This window comes from Delphinus delphis, chromosome 6 (assembly GCF_949987515.2).
Source record: "Delphinus delphis chromosome 6, mDelDel1.2, whole genome shotgun sequence".
NCBI classification, from domain to species: Eukaryota; Metazoa; Chordata; class Mammalia; order Artiodactyla; family Delphinidae; genus Delphinus; species Delphinus delphis.
In genome coordinates, this window is record NC_082688.1 from 99,003,978 (window position 1) to 99,010,682 (window position 6,705).

The following is a 6,705-nucleotide window of genomic DNA, read 5'->3' on the forward strand; positions in this document are numbered from 1 at the left end:
CCTGGTTTCAGCAATCAAGTCTAGTGTGTCTGCAGGGACATGTCTCACTCTGAACTCATGAAGATGTTTGGAACATGCATTCCTAAAAGCTAGTGGGTGACAGGCATCCCTCAACCTTGTGAAATTAGCTTCTCATTGGACTAAGTCTGACTCAATGTCATTTAAAAATAGGATTCATTTAGTTGATATATATCTGTATGTAAAAAATGTGCTGGGTCCACAGTTATAAAAGTGAAGCCACTTTACGAGCTTCCAGGTGGTAACCAAGAAAGAATAATTGCAGAAATCCCAGTTTAGTTAATGTTCTGACATATGCTCCTTAATGTGGGCTGGGTTTCACTCATTAGACCCCGACAAGTTCAAGGATAAGTCTTATCCCCCAAAATACTTGGCAGACCTCATGAGCCAGAACTGTCAAATGAAGAACACTACCAGGAACAGGGACTGTTCCTCATCCCCCATGCTATGTAGTGCCTAGGTGTTAAAGAATTTAGTTGCCAGGAACACTGAAAAGTATTAAGGTTCTGCGATACCTACCTGTACCTTAATGCAGAGTTGTATTCAATAATCACAGACTCTAGAGAGCCACTCTTGTCCACTACACATACTGCTTACCTTTGTCTGCTGTTTCGGTCTCTGGCCCAAAGTTATTTCACACGCCCCCCCCCCCAAAAAAAATGTATTCTAATAGCTGGAAGGCAAATAGAATTGATTCATCTTAGCCAAGTCTATCTCTAAACCGAATAGAAAATGGTCAGGCTGCATTAATATGTAGAACACACCAGTCACATGTTCCAGTGACCTGGAATTCTAATTCTGCAGTAAATAAGACCAAAAAATAACTTTCTCACGGGTACTTGAAGAAGAAACCGTCTCCCCCAACTATCCTGAGCTGCTGATTGACCAGCAAAACCCCATACCCCTCCCTTTCCTTCCACAAAAACAATTTCAGAAGAAACTCACCAGAGCTGGTGTCTCCTCAGTGCAGCCCTAAGCACAGTCCAGTCATGACTAACTGCCATGGGGAAAATCTTCCCCAACCACATCAAACTTTTTAAACAGTGAAGCTGCTCCTTTCTTAATTGACAGTTATAAGAGGGTGACCCAGAAAACAGCCTTTCTTTCTGATCAGTTATCAGCAATTTCACATGACTCAACCTAGTAAATGTGCAGGCCAGTTATCTTTAAACCTTGGTTTCCTCAAGACATCTTGTGGAGGTCTTATTCAGTTGAAGCATGAGTTTATTACCGTCTAGGCTATCCTGGGCATCAAGTCAAGTGTCTTTTGGCAGTGTTTCCTGACACAAACTGTACACTGACAAAACACCTAAAGTCTTGACTAAGGATTATTAAACTGTGTTATGTATGTATGTATATATTGGTTTGCTGGCTCTGCCAACGAATAGGGTTATTTATTCCCACGAAAGTATAAATCAGACAAAGGATGAAGGATGAAATTTTAGGTTTTTAGATTTTAAGAAGCAAGGACTTTCAGCCAAGTATCATTTTTCTAATGACAAATGACAACCTACTAAGAAATAATAGTTTTGTATTCTGCAAACACAAACTTATTCTTCAGAACTTGTTTTCTTCCCCCCAAGTGGAAAAATATTCTAATACCTTATGAAGTTTCAACCAAGTTGAAAAACAGACCACTTTTCAAAATATCCATGGTCATGGGGTAAGATGAATTAACTCCAGAGAGCCCAAACACCTCTCTATATCCTATCTACCACCAGCCAACCCTCCCGCCACCCAAGATTTTCAGCTAGATCTACAAACGTTAAGTTGCCATGTGCAGCTACCCAAGTGCCAAAGCAGAAAAAGAAAGCAAAGATAATTACAGGGAAACTGCAAAAGCCGTAACTGATTAACAGGGCCTGGGAAAATGTAAATGACTGTAACTATTTTAAAGTCCTAGTTCTTTAAATATTTTTAAAGTAAACTTGAAAGGATAAAAATGTACTCACCAGCCATAATTAATACAACAACCGATTAGGTGGTAAATAACGTCTAAGAGGATTCTTGCCTCCGTAGCATGTCTCCTGGGTCCATCACATCTACTTTGGGTTTCTTAGATACCCTGGAATTCACTGGTCAGCCACTTTTGTGTATTTCAGGTCAATGGGTCACTAAACAAATCAGCTGCCAGACAGTGGGACATCAAATGATCAGACTGGAGGATGAAATCAAGCTTGCAATATTATGCCTCCTTCCTCAGAAAACCCTTATGGTTCTCAGGACTGCCTGACTGCTGCCGTCTGTTCATTCATCAGCATCCACTATAAGCCAAATATCTTTTTGAGGGTCAGCAACAGAAAAGGAAACTAAACAGAAAAGCAAAGAACATCATTTGCAAAAGGCAAATTCATTGCCACTCTTGTGTGTAAGATCCCCAACAGTACAAACTGATTCCAAAACAGTGTAGTGAACAATACTTATACAAGCACCGTACACAGTTATACTTTAAATTCTGCTTGACAATCATGAAGACAGACAACTCATAATAAATGTTAAGCATAACAGCATCACCTGTATGGCCCAAACCATCCCATTACTGGGTTACAAAAGAATGAAGAGTGACAAGTGGGGAATCTCCTAACCCCTGCTACTGGATAACAAATTAATCAAGTCCATGCATATCTGGATTCAAGGTCTGGAGGACAACCAAACCCAGGATAAAAACTGATTAACTGGACAATGGATTTGGCCTTATGTAAAGCTCGGAGGGGCCACTCTTCCCACGTCTGATAGCAGTGAAAGGGTGGGCAAAGGTAAGAGCAGTACCTTCGAAGCCAGAACCCACACCATACCTCCTCAGCTCTTAAAGACTGATGACACTGCAGTGAGAGTAAGGCCTCCTCAAGGCTGAATTAGTTCACCTGGAAAATTAGTGGCAATGAAATCACTTTTCAGTTTAAGTATATAACAGGCCATTATCATTTATATTTACCAGGAAACCAGTTCCCGACCCTTTAACACCTTGCAGTCTGGGACATGTCACACAGCAAACAAGTCATAAACTACCAGCCGAGGAGCTGGGTGCAGGAGAACGCTTCCACCCAACTAGGCCGCGGCCGCTGCCATATCTTCCTCCACATCCTACCTCGTGCCTTTAACCCCGTCTGCAGGGCCCTCTCCTCTCCGTCTAAACTTTCTTGCCCTTTGCTCACCTTTACAAACCCAAAGTAGAGTCCCACTTCCTCTGTGAAGTCTCCCCCTACTGTCCCTAAGTCTCACGGGTTTATCTGAGTTATTGCTAACCCCACTCCCTCCTCGTCCCAGCAACCAAAACGTGCTCCTCGGGAGCCGGGGCCACACGGAAAAGATCATAATGATTGAAAGGATGTGTATCTGGGGCGTGGGAAAGTCTGCAGAAGATGGGAAGTGGGAGTTGGAGAGTAACCGCACCTTCATTTGGGTGAAGCCCCTGCAAAGCGAGCCCTGGGCTGCCTGCGTTGAGCGGGTTAAATTCACATCGTTACCACAGGCCTCTACCAAACGGAAAAGAGCAGAAGCCTCTGACACCAGCCGCACGCGCTGCGAAGGAAAGAGAAACAACTCACCCCCAACCCGGCACAACTTCCGAACAAGCCTCCGCGCCCCGGAGGCGTTTCGGGGCGTTCCTTCCGTCCCCGCCGCGCCTGCGCACTCTCCCCAGGCGCGTCCTCTCCGCGTCGACGCTCACCCCACTTCCGCCGCTGTGCGCAGGCGCAGTCATGACTCCTTAAGGCTGGTGTCCTCTTTGGTTGCCGGGGCGTTCTTCTTGGGCAAGGCCCCAGTTGGGCCGTGTGCCCGGTGGGGGTATCCACGGTGATAGTCACAGAGGCACTGTTCAAGGACTTGATCCCTGGATGGGAAGAACTCAGTGGAGTGGGCAAACAAGCTGAAAAGGTTGATCATTGCGCGCTCTGTTTGCTCTGGGATAACTGAGGAGCCACCAAGAGGAGCGTTAACGCAGGAACGAGCTAATCGGAAGAAGGGAAGAACACTCAAGCAGCGCAAAAACCCTGAGGCATGAAACATCTTGTACCTTTTTAGGAGCTGCAAAAACAGTATGACTGGAGGGAGAGTGCAGTCCCCTACGTGTCTGGATGAAGGGTGGGGCACAAGAGGTTGGGATTTGATCCTAAAAGCCATTAAGTTTGAAAGCAGCCTAGTAACCAGTCTGTAACTCACCAACTAGTGAGTAATAAAGATTTGAACCAAGACGAGGGCTGTGGAGAGAGCTGGGAAATACTGGGGTCAAGGGGTGGAATCAACAGGACTTTGGGAGAGTACAGGAAAGTGGATTGTAGTATGATTCAATTGTAGTATGCTTCTGCTTTTGCAAGCAGAGCACCTGGAATTCAACAAAAAAATCAGAAAATAGAAGAGGGAACACTCCCAATCATTTTATGAAACAAGCACTCCCTCATACCAAAACCAAAGACATTATAGAAGAAAAAAGAAAACTTCAGGCTGATATCCTCATGAACATGAATGCAAAAATACTTAACAAAATATAAACAAATCAAATCCAGGAATATATAAAAAAGCATAATACATCGTGACCAAGTGGGATTGGTCCTAGAAATGCCAGGTTGGTTTAAAACATTCAAAAAATCAGTAACTAATTCATATAAACAAAGGCAAAAATGTTGGTCCTCTCGATAGATAAAAAGCATATGGCAAAATTCAATACTCATTCATAATAAAAAAAATTCTCAGCAAACTAGGATTAGAAAGAAACATTCTTAAGAAGACATCCATGAAAAACCTACCACCAACAACATACTTAAAGGCGAAAGACTGAATGTTTCCCCTAAGATGGAAAACAAGGAAAGGATGCCCACTGTTACCACTTCTATTCAACATTGTACCTGAGGTCCTAACTAGAGCAAATAGGCACAAAAATAAATAAATATACAAATAAAAGACACACAGATCAAAAAGGAAGAAGTAAAACTGTCTTTGTTCACAGATGTTGTGATTTGGGGTACAAAAAAGCTACTGGAACTAATAAATGAATTTAGCAAAATCAGAATACAAGGTCAGTATATGAAAGCCAACTGTATTTCTATATACTAAAAACAAATTATTAGGACATGAAATTTTGAAGTATATACTATTTGGTATAGCATCTGAAAACATGAAATACATAGGAATAAATTTAATAAGAGGTGTGCCGGATCTGAACACTAAAATCTGTAAAACATCGCTGAGAAAATTAAAGATCTAAATAAATGAAGCGATTACAACGTGTTCATGCATTGGATGTCTCAAAATCGGGATGACAATTCTCCCAAAATTGAACTATGCATGCAACAGGATCCCAATAAAATCCCAGAAGGCTTTTTTTTTTTTTTTTAGAAACTGGCAAGCTGATTCTAAAATTTATAAGAAAATGCAAAGACTCTGGAAGAGCCAAAACAGTTTTGAAATAGAAGAACAGAGTTGAAGGACTCAACTACCTGATTTCAAGATTTACTATAATGCTACAGTAGTCAAGACAGTGTGGTATCAGCACTAGGGTAGACAGACCAATGTAACAATAAAATCCAGAAATAGACCAACATATATGGTTAATTGATTTTTGACAAAAATGCCAAGGTAGTTCAATAGAGAAAGAGTCTTTTCCAAAAATGGTGCTAGAGGAATTAGATAACCACTTAGGAGGAAAAAAAGGAACCTTGACCCTTACCAAACACTATGCACAAAAATTAACTTCAAATGGATCACAGTTTTAAAAGTGAAAGCTCAAACTACAAGGCTTCTAGAAGGAAACAGGAAAATTTTTAATGGGTTAAGCAAAGATTTCTTAAAATACCAAAAGCATAAGGCATAAAAGAAAGAAATATTTGACTTCATCAAATTTTTAAATTTCTGCTCTCCAAATGATACCATTTTTTTAAATGAAAAGACAAGCCATAGATGGGAGTGAAAAATCTTTGGAATACGTATACTTGACACAGAACAGGCATCCAAATATATATAAAGAACCACAATTCAATAAGAATAACTCAATTTTAAAATGAACAAAATATTTGAACAGGTATTTTTGCAAAAGAAGATACACAAATGACCAATAAACATTTGAAAAAATACTCAACATCATTTGTCATCAAAAAAAGATAAAAACCACATGTCACTATATACATCCACTAGAATGGCTAAAATTAAGAAGACTGACAATGCCAAGTGCTGACAAAGATGTAAAGCAACTGGAATTTTCATACATTTCTGGTAGTAATGCAAACTGGTACAGGATTTTTTTAAATAGTTTTACAGTTTCACATAAAGTTTAATGCACACCAAATGATCCAGCAATTCCACTCCTAGGTATTTATCCTAGAAAAACTAAAACATATATCCATGCAAAGACTTGCTCTCAAATGTTCATAGCATTTTTATTCATAATAGTCCACAACTGGAAACTACCCAAAATATCCATCAACAGGTGTTATCAGTCAGGGATGTAGCACAAGGAATTGGCTAATGCAATCATAAGAGGTGGCTAGGCAAGTCTGAGATCGGTAGGACAGGTTGTCAGGAAGAGCAGGCTGGAAGCTCTCTGGCAGGAGCTGAAGCTGCAGACCACACGCAAAACATCTTCAGGGAAACTTCAGTTCTGCTCTTAAGGCCTTTCAACTGATTGGATCAGACCCACCCATGGTACTGAAGGTAATCTTTCCATAAAGGCAACTGATTGTAGATGTTAATCAC